The following is a 27,358-nucleotide window of genomic DNA, read 5'->3' on the forward strand; positions in this document are numbered from 1 at the left end:
TAGCTCAGGTCATGTGTAAATTGTCATTTAGGGTTCTGGGTTCATTTCCTGTTTAGCGCTTTAATTTTGGGTTCCACTTCCTGTGTGTGTCATCCTGCGGTGACCTGACCACTACTGCTGAGCGCCATTCCCCTCACCTGCCCCTGATTACTCCTCACCTGAGAGCTTTATAAACCAGTCTCACTCCTGGGTCGTTGCTAGATTATTGCTAGTGTTGCGTGCTTGTGAGATGTTTGCCTTTTCATTGTTGACTGCATGCTAATTTGCACAGCTTTCCCTGTGCTTTTTGTGCGCTTCCCTGCTGCATGATTCCTTGTGTTTTAGCCTTTTTTTTTTTTTAATGAGGTGGCGACTTGTCCAGTGTGTACCCCGCCTTCCGCCTGAATGCAGCTGAGATATGCTCCAGTGCCCCCCGCGACCTCGAAAGGGACAAGCGGTAGAAAATGGATGGATGGAAATACATTCTTACCTTCACGTCGACTCCAGTCTCCGCATCTTGAAGTCACAAACACCGCTACAATGTCAAGACGTGACAGAAATATGGGGAAATGACTACAGAAGTACACTTCAGTCACGAGCCATGTTACAAATAAGGTCAGTTAGAATAATATAGAGAACATCCACACTCGTTATCTATACAATCCAAAATACTGAAATTCAATCAATCAATATCCTTTATTTAACTAGGTAAAAACTACAAACGCCGTTTCCATATGAGTTGGGAAATTGTGTTAGATGTAAATATAAACGGAATACAATTATTTGCAAATCATTTTCAACCAATATTCAGTTGAATATGCTACAAAGACAACATATTTGATGTTCAAACTGATAAACATTTTTTTTTGTGCAAATAATCATTAATTTTAGAATTTGATGCCAACAAAGAAGTTGGGAAAGGTGGCAATAAATACTGATAAAGTTGAGGAATGCTCATCAAACACTTATTTGGAAAATCCCACAAGTGAACAGGCAAATTGGGAACAGGTGGGTACCATGTTTGGGTATAAAAGTAGATTCCATGAAATGCTCAGTCATTCACAAACACGGATGGGGCGAGGGTCACCACTTTGTCAACAAATGCGTGAGCAAATTGTTGAACAGTTTAAGAAAAACCTTTCTCAACCAGCTATTGCAAGGAATTTAGGGATTTCACCATCTACGGTCCGTAATATCATCAAAGGGTTCAGAGAATCTGGAGAAATCACTGCACGTAAGCAGCTAAGCCCGTGACCTTCGATCCCTCAGGCTGTACTGCATCAACAAGCGACATCAGTGTGTAAAGGATATCACCACATGGGCTCAGGAACACTTCAGAAACCCACTGTCAGTAACTACAGTTGGTCGCTACATCTGTAAGTGCAAGTTAAAACTCTCCTATGCAAGGCGAAAACCGTTTATCAACAAGAAACGCTGTCGGCTTCGCTGGGCCTGAGCTCATCTTAGATGGACTGATACAAAGTGGAAAAGTGTTCTGTGGTCTGACGAGTCCACATTTCAAACTGTTTTTGGAAACTGTGGACGTCATGTCCTCTGGATCAAAGAGGAATAGAACCATCCGGATTGTTATAGGCGCAAAGTTGAAAAGCCAGCATCTGTGATGGTATGGGGGTGTATTAGTGCCCAAGACATGGGTAACTTACACATCTGTGAAGGCGCCATTAATGCTGAAAGGTACATACAGGTTTTGGAGCAACATATGTTGCCATCCAAGCAACGTTACCATGGACGCCCCTGCTTATTTCAGCAAGACAATGCCAAGCCACGTGTTACATCAACGTGGCTTCATAGTAAAAGAGTGCGGGTACTAGACTGGCCTGCCTGTAGTCCAGACCTGTCTCTCATTGAAAATGTGTGGCGCATTATGAAGCGTAAAATACCACAACGGAGACCCCCGGACTGTTGAACAACTTAAGCTGTACATCAAGCAAGAATGGGAAAGAATTCCACCTGAAAAGCTTAAAAAATGTGTCTCCTCAGTTCCCAAACGTTTACTGAGTGTTGTTAAAAGGAAAGGCCATGTAACACAGTGGTGAACATGCCCTCTTAAAACTCATTTGTATACTCTAGCCTTTAAATAGACCCGCTTTCAGACCAGTTGATCTGCCGTCTCTTTTCTTTTCTCCTCTGCCCCCCTCTCCCTTGTGGAGGGAGAGTTACACAGGTCCAGTGGCCATGGATGAAGTGCTGGCTGTCCAGAGTCGGGACCCGGGGTGGACCGCTCGTCTGTGCATCGGGTGGGGACATCTCTGCGCTGCTGACCCGTCTCCGCTCGGGATGGTTTCCTGCTGGCCCCACTATGGACTGGACTCTCACTGTTGTGTAGGATCCACTGTGGACTGGACTTTCGCTGATGTGTTGGATCCACTATGGACTGGACTTTCACAATATTATGTCAGACCCACTCGACATCCATTGCTGTCGGTCTCCCCTAGAGGGGAGGGGTTACCCACATATGCGGTCCTCTCCAAGGTTTCTCATAGTCATTCACATCGACGTCCCACTGGGGTGAGTTTTCCTTGCCCTTATGTGGGCTCTGTACTGAGGATGTCGTTGTGGCTTGTGCAGCCCTTTGAGACACTTGTGATTTAGGGCTATATAAATAAACATTGATTGATTGATCTAACACAATTTCCCAACTCATATGGAAACAGGGTTTGTATATCAGTGTGTGGAATTAAATTGGTAAATGGATTAAGCAAATAACTCAATGTGCTTACAGTGTATGAGCCAGTTTAAACTAAAAGTATTTACAAAGTACACAAAATAATCTTGAACCTTTATTGTTAAATCAGGCATACCCAACCATTTATTATGTATCCATTTGTTTATGTGTGCTATAACTTCTTGATACGTTTTCATTTATGAGAATGTATTTATTATTGTTCATTTAGTATGCAGTAACATGCAGCAAGGTTCAAGGCAGGTAAGGTACTGAGGAGTCATTCTTTTAAATTGCTTTTCATATGCTCTCATGTTAATACAGGCTGCTCATTAAGATAACGAAAAATAAAATAATAATTAAATTTGATAAAAATTTGATCAAATACTTGGCAGTACGGTGGAGTAGTGGTTAGCGCTTGTGACTCACATCGAGAAGGTCCGGGGTTCCGGGCTTCGGCTTACTCCCACCTCCAAAGACATGCACCTTAGGATAGGCTGATTGGCATCACGCAATTGACCCTAGTGTGTGAATGTGAGTGTGAATGTTGTCTGTCTATCTGTGTTGGCCCTGTGATGAGGTGGCGACTTGTCCCTGCCTTCTGCCCGACTGCAGCTGGAATATGCTTCAGCGCCCTCGCCAACCCATACTCCGACCCCTGCAACCCCAAAAGGGACAGTTAGTAGAAAATGGATGGATGGCTATCAAATACTTCTTTGTCAGATGTATTTACCTTTTGTCAAATTAAAAACAATTTGTGGTCTTACCTTTTATTTGTATTTGTGCATGCGCCTGTACCGTACTTTGATTATAAAAGTCTTATCACCTTATATTTGATCTTTAGAGATGTTTTTGGGCTTGTGTATTTCTAATCATACAACTTGGTAGCCACATTCACTCATTGGGCAGAGCATTGAAATATATGTATCTTATTATATTTGTGTAAATAATGTTTTATTCATCTGGCTGGTGATAGGGTAGCAACAAGCGCCTGCTAGCACATAGTCGGCACACTCGTTCATACTGAGTAAGTGTGTGGGGCGAGCACTAAAGCACTTCTCTGTATGATTTTTCTGTATTTACAGTCCGATTAGCGAGAATAATAACATCACAGGCACATTAAAATACATTACCCAGGCTTGAGATTTTACAGTGCAGAAAGTCATGGTGTAAAAATGTTTCTGGAAACGTTATATTGGCGACATTGCTGATGAACCTAAATACCCCACTTAGTGATATTTGCTTGTACAAAAGCAGACAAGAAATACTCCCTTACGCACTCCATGAGAATACTAGGCACTGCCTCGTGTGGTTTCTATGATGTTTTCATTAACATAGCGCACTGCACAAATACTGGTGATGTAAGCAGACAGGAAACGTCTATAGCAGCAGTCTCACATCATCTTCCTGCACTCTACATATTCAGGAAATGTGCAAATTTAGAGATTTTTACTGAAGAAGATGTTAATAATTGACTGTAATTAAACAGCAAATACATTGTAACACAGTTTAACGAAAACATATTTCTCTTCACAAATCTCAAATCGTCCCCTGGTCAACTTCGCCAAACTCCTAAGACCACCATCTGACAAACGTATGTCTTTCTGATTTGAGATGTCCAATACATGCATTGGAGACGTGAAGCTGCACTAGGGCGGAAGGCAGGGTACACCCTGGACAAGTCGCCACCTCATCGCAGGGCCAACCTATACTGTAAATAATTTTATTTAACCCTGTCTTTTTAAATATGTATGTATTGCTTTGTACCCTACATGTTCCAAATGCAATCTTCAAATATATTCCACTGCTATACTAACCTTCTCTTTCACTAACTTATGTTTCATTATTTCCCTATCTCTATTATATTTATAGTTATACAGTAATCACACAGCCTTATGCTCTGTTTACCTATTTATATAAGGGAACTATTAAGATATGTTTGTCCGAACCTCATTTTTGTAATATTTTCCTCCTCCCTCGTTCTAGTACTTCTTTTATTACCTGATTGATTGATTGAGACTTTTATTAGAAGATTGCACATTACAGTACATATTTCGTACAATTGACCACTCAATGGTAACACCCGAATAAGCATACTTGCCAACCCTCCCGAATTTTCCGGGAGACTCCCGAATTTCAGTGCCTCTCAAAGTTGGCAAGTATGCAAACAAGTTTATCAACTTGTTTAAGTCGGGGTCCACGTTAATTAATTCATGGTAATTCTGCACTCCTCTGGACTTTGTAATACTGCCTACCTTTTCTTTCTTCATTCCAATTATCCTAAAAAGGGAAATCACACACTCCTTGTACTCATGGAGTTTGCGCTACCCCACCTCACTCTGTGCGTGGAGGAGGCGTGACGGCACCTAGCGCAGACAGAATGGGCAAAGAGACTTCCGTGTCAAAACATTAAATATTACATATATCGATGTGGCGGTATGGTTTCAAATACATACCTCTTTATAAAATATACCGGTATCATTTGTGATACCGGTATACCGCCCAGCCTTAGTAGGATGTTAGCGCTAGGTTTGGGTTACGAACAACGTACAGTATTTGGGGGAAAAAGCAATACCCTATTCATCGATCAATAATTAAGGTGACTTTAAATATTTCTCACAATAATGCACAGTGTATTTCAGACTTAAAATCAGTGAAGGGCAGTAGCAAGCTACATGTAGCTAAGCTAAAGTTAAAGTACCACTGATAGTCACACACACACTAGGTGTGGTGACATTACTCTCTGCGTTTGATCAATCCCCTTGTTCCACACCCTGGGAGGTGAGGGGAGCAGTGAGCAGCAGCAGTGAGCAGCAGCAGTGAGCAGCAGCAGTAGCCGCGCTCGGGAATCAAACTGGTGATTTAACCCCCAATTCCAACCCTTGATGCTGAGTGCCAAGCAGGGAGGTAATGGGTCCCATGTTTATAGTCTTTGGTATGACTCGGCCGGGGTTTGAACTCACAACCTACTGATCTCAGGGCGGATACTCTAACCACAAGGCCACTGAGCAGGCTACGTAGGGTTAACTACATTTTCTAGTAGCTTGGCGGTAGCTTAGCTATTTTGTAGCTACGTTTTGTAGCTTGCTCCAATCTCATCTATTGGATGTGCTCATATTGATAAATTCCACAAAGTTTACCTATTTTTCAAGGTGGCGAGCTTTTGGAACTAGACTTGCCAATACCCAGACTTTGACTTCTCGCGGGCGGTCAGAACATTTTTGGTGTCCCTTATAAAATTTGGGTGTATTTCATTCCGGGCCTGAAAAAAATGCTTTAAAAATGCCAACATGCTTAGAAAAATTAACTTTACACACCTCCACCACTGTTGCACTTACTGTAAGTCCTATTCATACCATAATCACAAGAAAATTGTATTCTTCAACCATACATTTATTTTTTTCAAAATGTGCAAAACAGGGGGGGAAAAAATCAAAAAACCCAATTGGGATGGGTGCTGGATCAAAAAAGGAACACTTACAAGAACAAGAAAGAGAGAAAGGTCCACACACACCGCCACAGCAGTGGAAAAACGGTGCTTGCTCGAAACGTCATACTTAAATAAAATAAATCTTGATCAATGTAAAATGTGCAAAACAGAAAATTTGCAGTTTCTTCAAAAACATTTGCCATTAAACAGCTGGCGCACAAGGACCAAACAGAAAGGTTGATAATATGGATGTTAACAATGTCAATGTGAATGTCCATATAAGATGAAAGTCAATGCCCGTAAATGTCATTCATGGGATGTTAGGGCGCCGAGCGGTCCTAGTGCCCTCCAGGTACAGCACACATGCATCCTGCAGCCCATGACAAACAGCGTCCCGTTCGGGATGCGCGTCTTTTGCCTCGAATACGTGACGTCACGGGTAGTACGGGACAGTTGGCAACACTACCTGGAACTGGGTCCAGTTTGTTTAGACACAATGCCTTGATTTTTTTCTTTTGTATGATCTATTTTAATCCAGTTTGTTGGTCTCTCTCAGAATTGAGTACAGTCATGTAAACAAAAACTTTGTCCAGCAACAATGGCTACCCAGCCCTCATAATGCATTGCAAAATCATGTGCCTTTTCAGGCCCTATCAACTGAGATGCCATACAGTAGTGGTTCTCAACCTTTTTTCAGTGATGTACCCCCTGTGAATTTTTTTTATTTCAAGTACCCCCTAATCAGAGCAAAGCATTTTTGGTTGAAAAAAAGAGATAAAGAAGTAAAATACAGCACTATGTCATCAGTTTCTGATTTATTAAATTGTATAACAGTGCAAAATATTGCTCATTTGTAGTGGTCTTTCTTGAACTATTTGGAAAAAAAGATAGGTTTTTATTTATATTTATAAATGATTTTTGAATTGTTGCTATTTTTAGAATATTTAAAAAAAATCTCACGTACCCCTTGGCATACCTTCAAGTACCCCCAGGGGTACGCATACCCCCATTTGAGAACCACTGCCATACAGCATCTGCGGCAGGCCCTTTTCTCACCTTGACTGGCTTTATGACCATGTGAAAAGCTGTACTCCACAAGAGTGACCACTGATGATGATACATGAATAATGTGATAATTTTGTGCTTAATTGCATGCCTAAACACATTAACTTTTACACCCAGAATGTAAACACAACAAAGTAGCCTTCAACACATTTGTATTTGAAAGTGTAGTCAGTGTCTTCGGTTAATCTAATTGAGTGGTTTGGTGGCTGCAGGATTAGGTCTCTGCTTTTTGCAGATGATGTGATCCTGATGGCTTCATCTGGCCAGGATCTTCAGCTCTCACTGGATCGGTTTGCAGCCGAGTGTGAAGCGACTGGGATGAGAATCAGCACATCCAAGTCCGAGTCCATGGTTCTCGCCCGGGAAAGGGTGGAGTACCATCTCCGGGTTGGGGAAGAGACCCTGCCCCAAGTGGAGGAGTTCAAGTACCTCGGAGTCTTGTTCACAAGTAAGGGAAGAGTGGATCGTGAGATCGACAGGCGGATCGGTGCGGCGTCTTCAGTAATGCGGACGCTGTATCGATCCGTTGTGGTGAAGAAGGAGCTGAGCTGGAAGGCAAAGCTCTGAATTTACCGGTCGATCTACGTTCCCATCCTCACCTATGGTCATGAGCTTTGGGTTATGACCGAAAGGACAAGGTCACGGGTAAAAGCCGCCAAAATGAGTTTCCTCCGCCGAGTGGCGGGGCTCTCCCTTAGAGATAGGGTGAGAAGCTCTGCCATCCAGGAGGAGCTCAAAGTAAAGCCGCTGCTCCTCCACATCGAGAAGAGCCAGATGAGGTGGTTCGGGCATCTGGTCAGGATGCCACCCGAACGCCTCCCTAGGGAGGTGCTATGGGCATGTCCGACAGGTAGGAGGCCACGGGGAAAACCCAGGACACGTTAGGAAGACTATGTCTCCCGGCTGGCCTGGGGACGCCTCAGGATCCCCCAGGGAAGAGCTGGACGAAGTGGCTGGGGAGAGCTTCCCTGCTTAGGCTGCTGCCCCCGCGACCGGACCTCGGATAAGCGGAAGAAGATGGATGGATGGACTAATAGAGTGGTGCTTTAGTTTAAGTATGGTTTGGTTTGAGGCGGACATTTTCGTAATTTCAATATTTTCAAAAATATGTCTTGGCTTTAGTCCAATTAAATACATGTCAATTGGACTATGTACTTTGTATATATTTTACACACATATACAAAGTACATAGATGGCTTTTATGGTGCACATCCCTCCCATCCTACCTCTCACCACATCACCCTTAAGAGTATTCTATAAATTTAAAAAGTTATTTTAAATATTCACTTGATCAATTCCCATAAACCGTACCCATTTCCACTGAGGAACTGTTTTTAACGTACTAATATAGAGACACTGCCACTGCTATGGCATTAGCACAAAGTAAGATAGCTTCTGCATCAGCAGCTGAATCGCTTTTTTTTTGATTGATTGAAGCTTTTTAGTAGATTGCACATTACAGTACATATTCCGTACAATTGACCACTAACTGGTAACACCCGAAAAAGTTTTTTAACTTGTTTAAGTCGGGGTCCATGATACAGATGTATACTATAAATATACTATTATCCTAATACAGTCATCACATAAGATAATCATCAGAGTATATACATTGAATTATTTACATAATTTACAATCCGGGGTGTGGGATGTGGAGGGGGGGTTAGGTTTGGTTGATATCAACACTTCAGTCATCAACAATTGCATCATCAGAGAAATGGACATTGAAACAGTGTAGGACTGACTTGGTAGGATATGTACAGCAAGTAGTGGACATAGAGAGAGAGATCAGAAAGCATAAGAATAAGTATCTTCATTTGATTATTTACATTTGATTATTTACAATCCGGGGAGCAGGGATGTGGAAGGGGGAGGGTTGTTAGTTTAGGGTTGAAGTTGCCTGGAGGTGTTCTTTTAGTGCGGTTTTGAAGGAGGATAGGTATGCCCTTTCTTTACACCTGTTGGGAGTGTATTTCACATTGATGTGGCATAGAAAGAGAATGAGTTAAGACCTTTGTTGGATCGGAATCTGGGTTTAACATGGTTTTTTGAGCTCCCCCTGGTGTTGTGGTTATGGCGGTTAAGGTGTGGTTAAGGAAGCAGTTTGACATGTACTTTGATATCAGGGAGGTGTAGCGGATTTTATAGACTAGGCTCAGTGCAAGTTGTTTTACTCTGTCCTCCACCCTGAGCCAGCCCACTTTGGAGAAGTGGGTAGGAGTTAGGTGTGATCTGGGGTGGAGGTCTAGAAGTAACCTGACTAGCTTGTTCTGGGATGTTTGGAGTCTAGATTTGAGGGATTTGGAGGTGCTGGGGTACCAGGAGGTGCATGCGTAATCGAAAAAGGGTTGAATGAGAGTTCCTGCTAGAATCTTCATGGTGCTTTTGTTGACCAGAGAGGAGATTCTGTAGAGAAATCTCGTTCGTTGGTTGACCTTTTTGATTACCTTGGTTGCCATTTTATCACAGGAAAGATTAGCCTCTAGCTTTAGAGTTTGTATTGCACAACAGAGTGCGGTATGACACCAATCTGTACTGACTAAATAACATGAACAATCATATTACAGTATCTATAAAGTATTAGCTCACATTTCATGTTTTGTTTGTACATAGCTAGCTCAACAGTGTATGTAGTTGGACAAACAAATATGATATATCATGATCAATATTATACTGCAGTGATTTACTCGATGGACATTTGTCCGTTTGGTCAAGCTGGCTGGGAATTTTTTTTGTAGTTGATTTTGGGTACAATAGGTAGGAAAAAAATATTATACCACTGCAGGGTTTGTAGCGCAAACAGTTTGTTTTCGTTGTGATGCCGTTTCTTTGAGCAGTGTCCTTCTTGCCAGATACAGGAAGCTTCCATCGACAAACATGAGCTGTGTCTCAATTCGCGGGCTTCCAAGGACCCAGCCCATGCGGTCGACGAAGTTTGGCTCCTGGCGAGAGTCCTCCAGCAGCCGCTGAAGCGATAGAGATTGGGACGTTCTAGCTTTCGGCACCCTTCCTGGTTACGTCACTTGTCCTTGCCCTTACAAGGACCATTGGACCGTCTGATTTTCCTGCGGATGAGAGCCAACCGATCATGGGAGATGGTTGTCATGTGTTGACAAGCCTTTTAAAGCTGTTAGTCTTAATTGTTAATTAATGATGGATATATTGGGTGGGGTATCAAATGAGATAGCATCATTTCTAATATTATCATATGATTATTTGCAACGAAGGCAGAGGAAATGAATCACAACAACTGCAGTTTCAGCACATGAGTTTATTAATTTCTAGGTTGTAAAAATTATTTGTTTTTAAATGATCATCCAAACTGGTATATGCAGTAGGTGTTTTGTGTCATTTCTTTTTGGTGAGTTATCCTTTGCATTTCCTTGTCCAAGTCCATATCCTCCTTGATTGTTCTGCACAGCAAAAACAAAACAAAAAACAGAAAAGTTAAACACTTCATTAATCATTTATAGAAGTGAACATTTTCAAAAAAACATGCAAATGTACACAAAAACAGCAATAACTAATATCAACACATTGATGCACACATTTACAATACTTCATTATTCCGGACACACATTCTTGCACGCCGAGGTTTCTGGTTGGTCATTCAAATCGAAAAAATCTTTCCATTCTTTCTCAAAATAGTTTAGAAAGTCTGGGTCCCTTGGTAATGATGTATTAAGTCTCCATTGTTTTGTAGGTGCAGTGATAGTTTTGTTAGTGAGGGAGAGTGAGACAGGTGCATGGTCACTAATGATGATATGGTGGATGTGAATGTTTGAGATGTTAGATAAAATTGAGCTACTTGTTAAACAGTAGTCAATGTGAAAAATAAGTGCATTCCCTAAGCGTGGGGTGATAAGAACGCCAGGCATCGCAAAGACCGTAATCGTTCACATGTTGCTTAAGTTTTCCCACTGACTGAGACTCACGGTGACTCCCAGTCATGCTGGACTGATCTATATTTGGATTAATACTAAGTTGAGGTCACCTCCTAGAATCAAGGACACCTTTGAGTGAGTGGAGAGTGAAGAGAAGATAGTGTGGAAAAAGGAGGACTCGTCAACAGAAATATTAAGAATTATGTATTTGCCCTCTATGTCAGTAATGGAGTTATGGAATGTAAAGTTTACCCTTCTACTAATGAGAATGGCTACGCCTCTCTGTTTGTAGTTGTAACTAGCTAAGTATGTGTGTGGGTATTGTGGTGATTGTACCTTTGAGGTATCGGACTTGGAGAGGTGAGTCTCTTGTAATAAAGCAATGACTGATTGCATGTTCTTCAAATGATTAAGAATTTTAATATTTTTTTCACTGGACCCGACTCGACGCACATTCCATGTGACAAACTGTATAGTGGACATACTAAACTTGACTGTAAGTGTTTGGATGTGTGTGTATACTTTATGTGAAAGTAATGCATAGCTGTATGTAAATGTGAGCCTATCATGCATATATTTAGGTGTGCCAAGTGAGTAAATGTGTATAGTTGTTATGCATGTATTAGTAGAGAATTGTGAGTGTGTGTAATTTAATTGTGATAAATGCTGACGACGACAAGGGGCCACATAACAGGTGGCGAAATAGAAAGGGAAAAACAATAAACATTAAATAAATAGAAAAGAAAAAAGGAGAGAGTGGTGGATTTGACAGGAAGTGAAATAAGTGAGATGAAAAGGAAAACGAGAAAGAAAAATAATAAACATACCGATAGTTAATGATTCTCGAAAGAGAGAGAGAGCGGTTGGTGTTCAAGTGAGACCTATCATGACGCACAGGCATATTGCGAGAGAGAGAAAACAAATAAAAAATAAAGAAGGAATACAACATGTTAATAATACAGCCACGTGGCTTCAGGAATCACGGTAAAGTGACAGCGTGTCATTCTTTGGCGATAACCTTCTTACAATACGGGAACAGATGGCGCCGCCTGTCGAGGATCTCCTTGGGGAACTGGTCGTTAATGCTGAAGTTGGATCCCTTGGCTCTCTACCCCGGCTCTTCACCTGCTCCTTCTGCTTGAAGTGTTCAGATTTTACGACGGTGGGTATCGGCCTCCTATTCTCCGGCTTTTTGGCTCCTGATGGTGTCTGCTGGAAGCTTGAGCCGGTGTTCCATAAAGTTAAAGTACTTCACGGTTTCCTTGGGATCTTCCTCTGTCTTTTTCAGTATGCCCGCAAAGACCAGATTGTCCCTCATGCATCTCGCCTGGAGGTCCAGCATCGTCTCCTTCATGGTCTTGTTTTCCCGGGTGAGACGTGCCACTCTGTCGGTGAGCTATTTCACAGACTCACGAAGAGCAGCGTTCTCTTGGGCGAGAGAAACGACCTGTTGTTGTCCGAAGTCCAAAGTCTCTCGGATGGCTTGGAACTCCTTCTGGAGCACCTCGACAAGTGCGAGGTGGCCATACGGACAAATCAGCCTCTTGTTGATGGAATCAAAGATATCCACAAAGCTTGAACCCGGCGGTGACACATAGCCAGGTGAGTCTTCTGGGCGGCTCCTTTTCAATGTTGGCGTCTTCAAGAGCTTTCCCATGACAAGATGATCGAAGGACTTTTCAATATAGTGTGCGAGTGCCTCCAGATTTTAATATTTCAAAATTGCTTATTTTTGCCTTAGTTTAATTTTGGCGGATGTTTGAATGATCTAGAATTGTTTGACAGCCTTGTGATCCGCTTGACTGTTTTTTCCCACGTCACGTACGCTCTTGTGAGATTCCATCATTACTGACGCACCACCACCACACATATTTAATGGATGGGGACGTGAGCTGGACGTGACGTTAGTAACATCCCAGCATATTGTTAGACGATTTTTTGTTGTTTTGGTGGTAAGAGCAGATGTGAAGCGTAGCACTATTATTGTAAGGACATGTGTGACTGGTATAAAAAAAACTTGACATATTTAGAAGAAAGTCTCCGATTAAAGTGACTTTAGACTTCCTCTCACCGTCTTTTTTTCTGCTGAGCTTTTATTCCATCTTACTAGTTACTGTACATCTTAGCTACTCAGTGGCCTAGTGGTTAGAGTGTCCGCCCTGAGATCGGTAGGTTGTGAGTAGGGATTTTCGATAATGGCTTTTTGCCGATATCCGATATTCCGATATTGTCCAACTCTTTAATTACCGATATCAACCGATACCGATATCAACCGATACTGATATACACAGTCGTGGAATTAACACATTATTATGCCTAATTTGGACAACCAGGTACGATGAAGATAAGGTACTTTTTAAAAAAATTAATAAAATAAAATAAGATGAATAAATTAAAAACATTTTCTTGAATAAAAAAGAAAGTAAAACAATATAAAAACTATTACATATAAACTAGTAATTAATGAAAATGAGTCAAATTAACTGTTAATGGTTAGTACTATTAGTGGACCAGCAGCACGCACAATCATGTGTGCTTACGGACTGTATCCCTTGCAGACTGTATTGATATATATTGATATATAATGTAGGAACCAGAATATTAATAACAGAAAGAAACAACCCTTTTGTGTAAATGAGTGTGAATGGGAGAGGGAGTTTTTTTGGGTTGGTGCACTAATTGTAAGTGTGTCTTGTGTTTTTTATGTTGATTTAATAAAAAAAAAATAATTCCAAAAAAACAAAAAACAAAAAAAACGATACCGATAATAAAAAAAACGATACCGATAATTTCCGATATTACAATTTAACGCATTTATCGGCCTCTAGTTGTGAGTTCAAACCCCGGCCGAGTCATACCAAAGACTATAAAAATGGGACCCATTACCTCCCTGCTTGACACTCAGCATCAAGGGTTGGAATTGGGGGTTAAATCACTAAAAAATTATTCCCGGGCGCGGCACCGCCTCTGCCCACTGCTCCCCTCACCTCCCAGGGGGTGAACAAGGGGATGGGTCAAAGGCAGAGGACAAATTTCACCTAGTGTGTGTGTGACAATCATTGGTACTTTAACTTAACTTACTAAAGCAATTCAAGTACCAATCTACATAAATGCACTTAACTGCAATGTAAACATAGACGTGAAGCTCCTCCTCTATACAAGCAGCAAAGAGCGCCAGCAGAGTTCGCGCCAATGATGTCGTCTCACAGTGGTTGAAGATAAAATTGTCTTGTCTTGTCCTTAGAACAACTTGTCATTGCTTTGAACCTGAGACTTCTACAATGGCCCGCTGTCTTTGTGCATTTCTGCTCGTTATTTTAGAGCTTGTGTCTCCACAGTAACTGGACGCCATTATATTTCCTCAAGCTAAGGAACAGGCCGAGGGTCAAAAGGTAGTAAAGGTGTATGCACGTTAATTGCGCGTTAAAAAAATTATGTCCGTTAAAGGAACTTATAGTTAACGCGTTTAATATATCATTAACATTGACAGCCCTAATAATATAATAATTAATGATAATAATATATTAATTAAAGGCAACACAGGGGACTCCTATTAGCCACATCTTACAAGTGTTTTATCTTTAGAATGCAAAAAAAAGATATGTCTGTGATCTCTCTTGATTGTGAACGATCGGAAAAATTCCAAAAAAGTGCAGTTGCCCTTTAAAAGTGTCAACAGCCAAATCTGCATGTGTTCCCCTGCATTAAAAATTAAGTGATTCACGTAACATTGTATTATGTATTATTATTATATTATTATGTGTTATTTTATTGGACTGATTGATATTAAGCGTGATTTTTGTAAATAAAATAGAAAAGGGAAAAAAAAAGAAACTCACTTGACCTGTTATAGTTACGACATAATACATTTTGCACACATTTTTATATTAACATATCTAAATTTTAAATAGGAAAATGATCACCTTGGAAAAAGGTAATGTCAAGTGTCGATTCAAATATAGGCCCACACAGCATACTTTAAAATCTTCAATAGATGGGATTACTAAATATTTAAAAGAAGCATGAAATGGTAAAATGTTTAAAGAAAATTGTATGCAATATCATTATGTTTCCAACATGTCAGGTTCTTAGGGAATGAACCCAAAACCAGTGAAGTTAACACGTGTAAATCATAAATAAAAACAGAATACAATGATTTACAAATCCTTTACAACTTATGTTCAATTGAATACACTGCAAAGACAAGATATTTAATGTTCGAACTGAGAAACTTAATTTTTTTTTGCAAATAATTCTTAACTTAAAATTTAATGGCAGCAACACATTGCAAAAAAGTTGGCACAGCGGAATTTTTACTACTGTGTTACATGGCCTTTCCTTTTAACAACACTCAGTAAATATTTGGAAACTGAGGACACCAATTTTTGAAGCTTTTCAGGTGGAATTATTTCCTATTCTTGCTTGATGTACAGCTTAAGTTGTTCAACAGTCCGGGGTCTCCGTTGTCGTATTTTATGCTATTGTAACACGTGGCTTAGCATTGTCTTGCTGAAATAAGCAGGGGCGTCCATGGTAACGTTGCTTGGATGGCAACAAAGTTGCTCCAAAACCTGTATGTACCTTTCAGCATTAATGGCGCCTTCACAGATGTGTAAGTTACCCATGTCTTGGGCACTAATACACCCCCGTACCATTACAGATGCTGGCTTTTCAACTTTGCCCCTATAACAATCTGGATGATTCTTGTCCTCTTTGGTCCGGAGGACACGTCATCCACAGTTTCCAAAAACAATTTGAAATGTGGACTCGTCAGACCACAGAACACTTTTCCACTTTGCATCAGTCCATCTTGGATGAGCTCGGGCCCAGCAAAGCCGGCGGTGTTTCTGGGTGTTGTTGATACTGTAAATGGTTTTCGCTTTGCATTGTAGAGTTTTAACTTGCACTTACAGATGTAGCGACAAACTGTAGTTACTGACAGTGGTTTTCTGAAGTGTTACACACTGATGTCGGTTTTTGATTCAGTACCGCCTGAGGGATCAAAGGTCCGTAATATCATTGCTTACGTGCAGGGATTTCTCCAGATTCTCTGAACCTTTTGATGATATTACGGACCGTAGATGGTGAAATCCCTAAATTCCTTTCAATAGCTCTTTGAGAAATGTTGTTTTTAAACTGTTTGACAATTTTCTCACGCATTTGTTCACAAAGTGGTGACATTCGCCCCATCCTTTTTTGTGAATGACTGAGCATTTCATGGAAGCTGCTTTAATACCCAATCATGGCACCCACCAGTTCCCAATTAGCCTGTTTACCTGTGGGATGTTCCAAATAAGTGTTTGATGATCATTCTTCAACTTTCTCAGTCTTTTTTGCCACTTGTGCCAGCTTTTTTGAAACATGTTGCAGGCATCATATTCCAAATGAGCTAATATTTGCAAAAAACAACAACCTTTTCCGGTTCGAACGTTAAGTATCTTGTCTTTGCAGTCTATTTAATTGAATATAGGTTGAAAATGATTTGCAAATCATTGTATTCTGTTTTTATTTACGATTTACACAACGTGCCAACTTCACTGGTTTTGGCTTTTGTAGATTAGTTTAAACAATCTGTGGTTTGCTGATTTGAATGCATTAAATTACACTGTACTGCGTGTCAAATCCCATAATGACTGCATATTAAAAGAAATATACTGTAGACCATACATGATCAGTAGTACCAGAGCCCTGGTAAGCTGTATACACAACCAGGGATCTCCAATAATTGAAGGTTGAAAACATTTGTCATAAATCCTTTTTTGATAACCAGCCTCCAAATCCCCATTGTTCATGTCCGTCTTTATTAAGTCCACAGAGTATAGACCAACAGATGTGTGATGTTGATTAGGAAGCAGTTTTATCCATGATTGCTATGCATAGTCGTCGGCAGGGTCAGTGCCCCCTATCTGTGGCTATAAGCTGCAGAGCCTATGCGTTTGCATGTGAATAAAGCAGTAGCACTATTTGTGTGTGAGATTTAGATTAATACAGCCTCATATTTTTGCAAATAAATAGTATTTTACAATTTTTAAACTTTTCATTTGACAATGTCTGTGCTGGGAATGCATGTCGACCTTCACTTCCAGGAAAACAGTGGTTGCATTTGTGTGTGCATGTAAATAAATAGTATACTGCTACCTACATAAAGTAGGAGAAATGCACTACCTTAACTCGTCTTATATACCCAGTGAATATTTTAAATTTTCACAGTCAAGCATCTTTATAAGGCAACCTTGGAATTTGCATCCTCTACATATTGTCCTTAAAGCAAACACAATGGCAAAGTACATTGTGGGAAGGGACCCAGCTAATGTGAAAAGAATGTTAGCTCATGGTTCTCTATTGGTTAGTTAGCCAAATCTACATTGTATATATGGGGTGCCGCATGTAAAAGTTCAGTCACACTTTTCTCGCAGATATATTTCTCAGATTTAACTCCCCTTTCTCACATTTAGCTAATTTTCATAGCACTTAAGTTTATAATAAATGTTGGTTTTAACTATTACATCTAAATGTTAAATCTAAATCTTAAATCTAAATTTTAAATCTATATGTGAGCGCTACATGTTAAATCTAAACCTAAATGTTCAATCTAAACCTAAATGTTAAGTCCCAATCAATCAATCAATAAATCAAAGTTTACTGATATAGCCCTTAATCACAAATGTCTCCAAGGGCTGCACAAGCCACAACGACATTCTCGGCTCAGATCTCAAATCATGGTAAGAAAAAACTCAACCCAATGAGAACAACGGGAAACCTTGGAAGGGGCCGCTGATGTGGGGATCAGTTTTACACACCTACATGAAGGAAGACGTGTAAAGAAATAAAACAAAGAAAGGAAAATAGTTCAAGAGAAGGAACATCAATTAATTGATGCCATTTAGATTTAGATCCATCAATTAGATTTAACATTTAGGTTCAGATTTAAGATTCAACATTTAGGTTTAAATTTAACATTTTGATTTAGATTTAATATTTATATTTAACATTTAGGATTAGATTCAAGATTCAACATTTAGATTTAAATGTAACATTTAGATTTAGATTTTATATTTATACTCAACATTTAGGTTTAGATTTAACATTCAGATTTCGATACAACAGATTTATATTTAAGATTTAGGTTGAGACATAAGACATTAGATTTAAAGGCCTACTGAAACCCAATAGTACCGACCACGCACGTCTGATAGTTTATATATCAATGATGAAATCTTAACATTGCAACACATGCCAATACGGCCGGGTTAACTTATAAAGTGCAATTTTAAATTTCCCGCTAAACTTCCGGTTGAAAACGTCTATGTATGATGACGTATGCGCGTGACGTCAATCGTTGAAACGGAAGTATTCGGACACCATTGAATCCAATACAAAAACCTCTGTTTTCATCTCAAAATTCCACAGTATTCTGGACATCTGTGTTGGTGAATCTTTTGCAATATGTTTAATGAACAATGGAGACTGCAAAGAAGAAAGCTGTAGGTGGGATCGGTGTATTAGCGGCGCACTACAGCAACACAACCAGGAGGGCTTTGACTTGGATAGCAGACGCGCTAGCCGCCGACCTCACCTTGACTTCCTCCGTGGCGCCGTCGATCGCTGGAACGCAGGTGAGCACGGGTGTTGATGAGCAGATGAGGGCTGGCTGGCGTAGGTGGATAGCTAATGTTTTTAGCATAGCTCTGTGAGGTCCCGTTGCTAAGTTAGCTTCAATGGTCTCGTTAGCAACAGCATTGTTAACCTTCGCCAGGCTGGAAAGCATTAACCGTGTATTTACATGTCCATGATTTAATACAGACCTGGGCATTCTGCGGCCCGCGGGCCACATCCGGCCCTTTGTGCGTCCCTGTCCGGCCCGCGTGAGGTCAATCATAAATTAAAAAATAAATTTGAAAAAGTATCTATGTCGAGTGTGCAATACAACGGTGCTGCTTTTGTTTTGAAAAGCGTTATTTGTATTACTTCCGTGTGGACGTATGCACGTGCGTGATTTGAGTGAATGTGAACAGCTGCAATCACAAATTACAAAATAAAGTTGAAAAAACATCTATGTCGTGCGCGCAATACAACTGCGCTGCTTTTATTTTGAAAAGTGTTATGTATGGGCGTATGTCCGTGTGTAACCTGTGAGTGAAGGTGCACAGCGACAAGTGATGCACGGTTTACACCCGAGACGCTAAAAAGAGAAAAGTTGATGACGAATGCCGTGTTTTCAACAAGACATGGACTGCCAAGCAACGTTCCCTCTATGGTGCGCGCCTGCGCAATTGCGCACTGCTCAAGCGTCCTCTGCACACAGCAAATATATGCCGCGCACCAAATCAAATCCCATCTGAATTCTAAACAAAATAAACACATTTATTCTGTGTAATTTTGCAATGCAACTTTGAGTGACAGTGACAACAAGCGGCCCTAACGGTGTTTGTCAACACCGTTCAATTGAACTCTGTTCAATTATTGTAACGTCTATCGAGATGCTTCGAGGCCGGGAATTATATCGATCACTTTATTGAGCAAAACTGTTTATATTCGGCCATAACCACACCAAAAACATGAGTAAAACACTTCTATCTCGAAAAACTAGTCATTTTCTGCCGTACAAACCAGGCCAAAACCAACTTGTCATCTGTCACCAACACGCATACCACTAAGCCACTGGTGCGTTTATGGCCACACAAAAAGTCGGACAACTCAAACACCACACAAAGTTACACTATGACTCCTCAGTCATACGTGTGCTTATTTTACTGTCATTTATTATTAATGTTAATTTATTGATATTAATCATGGAATGCTGTTACTAGAGAAAGTTACAGGAATGCACACTTCATCCTATGCTTACATTTCATTGTGCAACATGAGGATGTTTAAGGGGAACTAAATGTGATCTCTGAAAGGGGTACAAATGATTTCCAAAGCAGTGCTTTTGGTATAAAGTTAAGTTAGGTTAAATGAAAGTATTATTATTATTATTTTTATTATTATTATTTATCTTACGGTACATATCAAAAATAATATTGAGCAAAATTTTATTGAAATATTGTTGATGTGGCCCTCCAGCAGTGCTCGGGTTGCTCATGCGGCCCCCGGTAAAAATTAATTGCCCACCCCTGATTTAATAGTATTGTTGATTTTCTGTCTATCCTTCCAGTGAGGGGCTTATTTCTTTTGTTTCTATATGCAGTTAAGCCCGATGCTATCACGTTAGCTCCGTAGCTAAAGTGTTTCGCCGATGTATTGTCGTGGAGATAAAAGTCACTGTGAATGTCCATTTTGCGTTCTCGACTCTCATTTTCAAGAGGATATAGTATCCGACGAGGTGGTTTAAAATACAAATCCGTGATCCACAATAGAAAAAGGAGAAAGTGTGGAATCCAATGAACCCTTGTACCTAAGTTACGGTCAGAGCGAAAAAAGATGCGTCCTGCACTGCACTTTAGTCCTTCACTCTAATGTTTCTCATCCACGAATCTTTCATTCTCGCTCAAATTAATGGGGTAATCGTCGCTTTCTCTGTCCGAATCGCTCTCGCTGCATTGAAAACAATGGGGAATTGTGAGGAGCCTTTCAACCTTTGACGTCACGCTACTTCCGGTACAGGCAAGGTTTTTTTTATCAGCGACCAAAAGTTGCGAACTTTATCGTTGATGTTCTCTACTAAATCCTTTCAGCAAAAATATGGCACTATCGCGAAATGATCAAGTATGACACATAGAATGGATCTGCTATCCCGGTTTGAATAAAAACATTTAATTACAGTAGGCCTTTAACATTTAGACGTAGATGTAACATTTAGATACAATATTTAGAGTCAACATTTAATTTAAAACTAAATTTGCTGAAATCTGAGAAAAGTGAATTAAAGCCGAGAAACATATCTACTTGAAAAGTATGATTGAACTTTTACATTGGGCACCCCATATACTTACACAATTCAATATTCTTTTCCTAAACAATACACTTTGAATTGTCTTTCTTTCCAAATGAGTTCTTTCTGACGTCAAGAAAGCTATCCATGACTGTGCGATAAATAAACACCATAATATATACTCTAATGGAGACTTCTCAGCACAGGACACATTACTGTTTTGACAGAAACCACAGTGGCAAAATGACAATAACCTGGCCAAAGACAAAACATATTTGTCTCACAAAAGATATATTAAAGGGAAACTGCACTTTTTTGGGAATTTTGCCTAGCGTTCACAATCATTATGAAAGATGACGACGGATGGATTTTTTTTTTTTAATGCATTCTAACTTTTAAATAAACGTAAATAAAAGTCAGCTTACAGCGGAGCCAATGGGAGGTCCTCTATTTTGCGCCCACAATACTCAATTTACATTTCACGACTTGAATATTAACTAACGCAGATTAACTATTTATAATGGCAAGGTGATCACCAGTTTATGCTGCACTTACAGATGTAGCGACAAACTGTAGTTACTGACAGTGGTTTTCTGAAGTGTTCCTGAGCCCATGTGGTGATATCATTTACACAGTGATGTTGCTTTTTGATGCAGTACCGCCTGAGGGATCGAAGGTCACGGGCTTTCAATGTTGGTTTTCGGCCTTATGTGCAGTGATTTCTCCAGATTCTCTGAACCTTTTGATGATATTATGGACCTTAGATGGTGAAATCCCTAAATTCCTTGCAATAGCTGGTTGAGAAATGTTGTTCTTAAACTGTTCGACAATTTGCTCACGCATTTGTTCACAAAGCGGTGACCCTCGCCCCATCCTTGTTTGTGAATGACATGGTACATGGTACCCACCTGTTCCCAATAAGCCTGTTCACCTTCTCCCAAATAAGTGTTTGATGAGCATTCCTCAACTTTCTCAGTCTTTTTTGCCACTTGTGCCAGCTTTTTTTAAACATGTTGCAGGCATCAAATTCCAAATGAGCTAATGTTTGCAAAAAATAACAAAGTTTTCCAGTTCAAACATTAAGTATCTTGTCTTTGCAGTCTGTTCAATTGAATGTAAGTTAAAAAGGATTTGCAAATCATTGTATTCTCTTTTTATTTATGATTTACACAACATGCCAACTTCACTGGTTTTGGGTTTTGTACATGTGATTTTTTGGTTATAATACATTTACAAAATTTAATTTTTTTTTTTTTTATATTTCAGTAATGCGGACGCTGTATCGATCCGTTGTGGTGAAGAAGGAGCTGAGCCGGAAGGCAAAGCTCTCAATTTACCGGTCGATCTACGTTCCCATCCTCACCTATGGTCATGAGCTTTGGGTTATGACCGAAAGGACAAGATCACGGGTACAAGCGGCCGTAATGAGTTTCCTCCGCCGGGTGGCGGGTCTCTCCCTTAGAGATAGGGTGAGAAGCTCTGCTATCCGGGAGGAGCTCAAAGTAAAGCCGCTGCTCCTCCACATGGAGAGGAGCCAGATGAGGTGGTTCGGGCATCTGGTCAGGATGCCACCCGAACGCCTCCCTAGGGAGGTGTTTCGGGCACGTCCGACCGGTAGGAGGCCACGGGGAAGACCCAGGACACGTTGGGAAGACTATGTCTCCCGGCTGGCCTGGGAACGCCTCGGGATCCCCCGGGAGGAGCTGGACGAAGTGGCTGGGGAGAGGGAAGTCTGGGTTTCCCTGCTTAGGCTGCTGCCCCCGCAACCCGACCTCGGATAAGCGGAAGAAGATGGATGGATGGATGGATATTTTTTTAATGTCATTATGGGGTACTGTGTGTAGAACTTTAAATACAAAAATAAATGTATTCCATTTTGGAATAAGGCTGTAACATACCAACATGTGGAAAAACTGAAATGCTGTGAATACTTTCCTTATGCACTGTATTTTGTATTCATGAGTATTTTGCATCATTGGCCCTATTACTTATTCCATACCATATAGTATCATATTGTGAGTTTACTATTTTGTTACACCCCTTCTATCTACGGAATATTCAATTGAAAAAAATAGCTTCAAGCAGAATTAATGATTTTTCTTCAAGCAGTCAAGCAGGTATTGATTCTCTGAGCAGCAAGGCCGCTTCTGTTGGCAAGGTCATTTCTACTTCCCTTTACTCCTGTTTTATATTAATAAATATGTACTAAATCAAATTAATAAAGTATATTACAAGCACATAAGTAAGGTTTTTTTTTTCCTCCTTGGTAGATTTTCTTGCATTTAATGTTGTTGACAGTCTAATGCAAATGATGAAGCAGGGTTTGAATAAAGTCATGCATGACAAACAGTGCTTTAATATTCATACGTTTTTAAAGCCTTTCAAGAAAGCTTTGCGCACATAAACAATGACATGCCTTTTATAGCTTCTTGGACATTTTATATTTTCAGTAATAGGTGCGTCCATCACATCCATTTTTCCTTGCTCCAGGTTTATACTATAAAAATCTAGCTTGACCAAAATACAATAATAACAGATAAAGACCTGAATTATTGTATGTATTAAAATCAGTTTCCCTTATGGATGTTTTACATATATAGTGGTATTTCAACTCACAAACTCAATATTTGATAAAACCGAGCTTGTAGTTCAAATACAGACATAACGCCCATTGATATAAATGTAATTCATGCTTGTCCCTCCAAAACAAGCAATTTTAACACATAGCATGCCTTTTAAAAAAAGAATATTAACTCTTAGATAAGAAATATCATTAGAAAAATATTACAATTGCATGTATTACAAACAGCTACAGTAGTTTTATGAAATAAAGTAATAATATTGTTCTGTATTTACCTTGGGGAGCAGATTTTTTAGGTGTCTTCGATGGGCTGTTTCTCTATCGTGTGACAAAGAGTTATGTTACACACAGATGTCTTTGAGTGAAAGATCGGAAAAGTAAATGATATGTATGTCTGTGTATCAAAGTTAATTCTTGAACGTCCAGTCAGGACTAGACATAACGAAATGAAACACGTCAAACGCAGCATCGGCAGCTTCTCCATATTGTCATGGATACATATTTGGACGTTTGTGGCTGCATGCAGCAGAAGCTGGCTGTGGCTTGTGTGATGCTGACTGAACGGGCTGCGGTCAGGCTAACTCACCAGGTTGATTAACCGGTAGAAATATTTTTTAATCAGGAATGTGCTGATTGTACGACCACCTATTGGACTTTGCCGATTAATGCTTTTTAATGCTGATCACAAACGGCGATCCTCTCTGGAGGACAAGCGGCTAGCAGCTAATTATCTGTCTCCATACATTGAGTGGAGCCGCGCCCGTTAACTAATAATAATCACCGCCCTTACAACATATAAACTGTATTGTGTAGCGGCTGCTTTAAGGACATAATTCCCCACACCTGTTTACTCGACTGTGTCATTATTTACTGTCATTGTTGGATTGTGCACATAACAATGTTGTTCTGGTTTAGCATTCATACATGCAGTTAAGAGTGAGTAATTCGGAGCAGCCCCTTTAAGTGACCGTCAGGAGACTCTCCCAAAGGTGGGGGTTTGTTGTGACCGCCATTTTTGAGTCGTTCAGTGTTAGTAGTCATTCTCTCTCGTCTTTGATGAATAAACGACGCACACGTTTTTGTGTGTCAAATATACTTCAAGTTGTCTTGCTTTCACGCTGCAAGCACAACACTGGTGACCCCGACGCTTCACTGAACGGATTCAGTGAATATTATTGACCATGACGGCGAATGCGGTTTCTCTGAAGCTGCCTGAGTTCTGGGAATCTTCCACGACTGCATGGTTTGCACAGGCCGAGGCACAGTTCGCTCTGCGTGGTATCACCGAGGACGACACTAAGTTTTATTATGTCCTTTTCTCCCTTGGGAGTGCGACGGGGGAACAGGTATCTCACGTTGAAGGCTCACCTCTTAAAAACATTCAAACTTTCCGACACGGAGAGAGCTTGTCGCCTTTTTTCATTGCAGGGGCTTGGCGATTGCAAGCCCTCTGAACTAATGGACAACATGCTAGACCTCATAGGTGAGCACAGACCAGGATCCCTCTTCGTGCAGCTTTTCCTGAGACTCATGCCTTCTCAGGTGCGGGCTGCTTTAGCCAACACCGCCATTTTGGACTGTTGCGAACTTGCTTCTGAAGCTGATAAGTTCTTTTTAGCCTCCCAACCTATGTGGCTGCATTCTTTCCGGCTGGGTCAGAAAAACCCATGACAGATTCTTCCACTCTCACCGCTGCTGCTGCGTCCCCCCAGGCGACAACCGGATTCTGTTACATGTTTTTTCCACGCAAAGTTGGGGACCAAAGCCAAGCGGTGGTCTTGTGGTTAGAGTGGTCGCCTGAGATCGGTAGATCGTGAGTTCAAACCCCGGCAGAGTCATACCAAAGACTATAAAAATGGGACCCATTATCTCCCTGCTTGGCACTCAGCATCAAAGGTTGGAATTGGGGGTTAAATCACCAAATAAATCCCGGGCGCGGCCACCGCTGCTGCTCACTGCTCCCCTGTGGGGATGGGTAAAATGCAGAGAATAATTTCACCGCACCTAGTTTGTGAGTGACAATCATTGGCACTTTAACTTTAACTTAAAACATGTTTCACAAGGACAGAAAGCCAGCAGCAGGGATGCTAATAGCTAAGCTAAACACCAAGAAATAAAATACCTTGAAAATGTAGCGCCCTCTAGGCATCTGTGTAAATGTTGCAATCAGCCGTTTTATGAGGAGGATCGGATCGATCCATAAACTGGTGGTGTTGATATTAAGACTTGTATCAGTATATGATCGATACTAGAGGGATTAGGTCAATATTTTTGTTTTCTGAAAATAATTTTTATGTTGTTTTTGTTCATCTTGAGCAATTCAGGGAGTAATTCCCTGGACCCAGGACTTGGACTTTGGCGTGGTTTGTTCTCCCGTGGTGCAAATGAATTGGACAAGACATGGCGTGAAGTTAAATACATGATTTAATAATGAACTATAAAAAGTATAAACAAAAGGCGCGCACAAGGCGGGGAACAAACTTGGCTAATAAAACAAAACTAGCACAAAGGCAGAACTATGGAAAAAAAGGAACAAACAAAAGGCGCTCACAGGGGAGGTACAAAACAGTGGCTTGAATAAACAAAAAATGTACGTGGCAAGAAAAGAGCAGCATGAACTATGACCTGGACAGAGTAAGCAGCGTGTCAAGAGTGCAGAGCATGAATGTGATGTCGCCAGGCCGACCAACAGAAAATGAAACGCTTAAATAACACAGACATGATTAACAACAGGTGCGTGAGTGCAAATGAATCAGGTGTGTGACATGAGGACAGGTGAAAACTAATGGGTTGTCATGGAAACAAAACAAACAAGGAAGTGCAACCAGGAACTAAAAAGACTCCAAAAAACAAACAGCACATGGCCAAACAAAAACATGATCAAAAGACATGACACACTGAAAGCAAAAACCAAAGTATTTAAGATGGGCAAAGAGTAGTTTTTGCTTTTGTTCAGTTATTAAGTACAATTGACCTAATTTTGCTCAGACAATTGTAAGTAATAAAATAGAGTAATAACTAAGTTTGTGTTAATATGATATGATATTGATGTTAAACACTCAACATAAATACAATTAAAAATGTATAGTTAATACATGTGATCCACATCGGTATTGATATCGACTGATCTCACTCATGGATGAAAAGTATTGGAATCGGCAGCATAATCCTTGATCGGAACTAGAGATGATGTTCGTTAAGAAATTATCGATGTCGATGCCATTATCGAATCCTCTTATCGAACCGATTCCTTATTGAATCTTTTATCGAATCCAGATAGGTTGTTGAGTGAGCACTGAGTTCCAAAAGCCGTAGATGTTATGTGACTGGGCCGGCACGCTGTTTATATGGAGGAAAAGCGGACGTGACTGAGGACAGCATGCGGCCGTTAAAGGGTGAAGGTTTCAGGTGAGAGAGGACGCTAGAGGCACGCCCCCAGTGAGCATATAGTGCTGCTATGTGCGTTGAAAATAAAAAAAAATTGCAGACAAACACATCACCAACATGGACGAGGTGCCGCTCACTTTCGACATCCCGGTGAAGCACACTGTGGAGAAGAAGGGGACCAGCACGGTAGCGAATCGATACGCACAACGGGGCAAGAGAAGTCGGCTTTTACTGTTGTGCTAGCTTGCTATGCTAATGGACAGAAACTGCCACCTATGGTGATTTTCAAGGGGAAGACGCTGCCGGGCTCGGGATCTATCTGTGTGGAGTTTGCATGTTCTCCCCGTGACTGCGTGGGTTCCCACCGGGTACTCCGGCTTCCTCCCACCGCCAAAGACATGCAACTGGGGATTGGTTGATTGGCAACACTAAATTGTCCCTAGTGTGTGAATGTGAGTGTGAATGTTGTCTGTCT

The sequence above is a fragment of the Entelurus aequoreus genome, linkage group LG07, assembly GCF_033978785.1.
Source record: "Entelurus aequoreus isolate RoL-2023_Sb linkage group LG07, RoL_Eaeq_v1.1, whole genome shotgun sequence".
Taxonomy (NCBI): Eukaryota; Metazoa; Chordata; class Actinopteri; order Syngnathiformes; family Syngnathidae; genus Entelurus; species Entelurus aequoreus.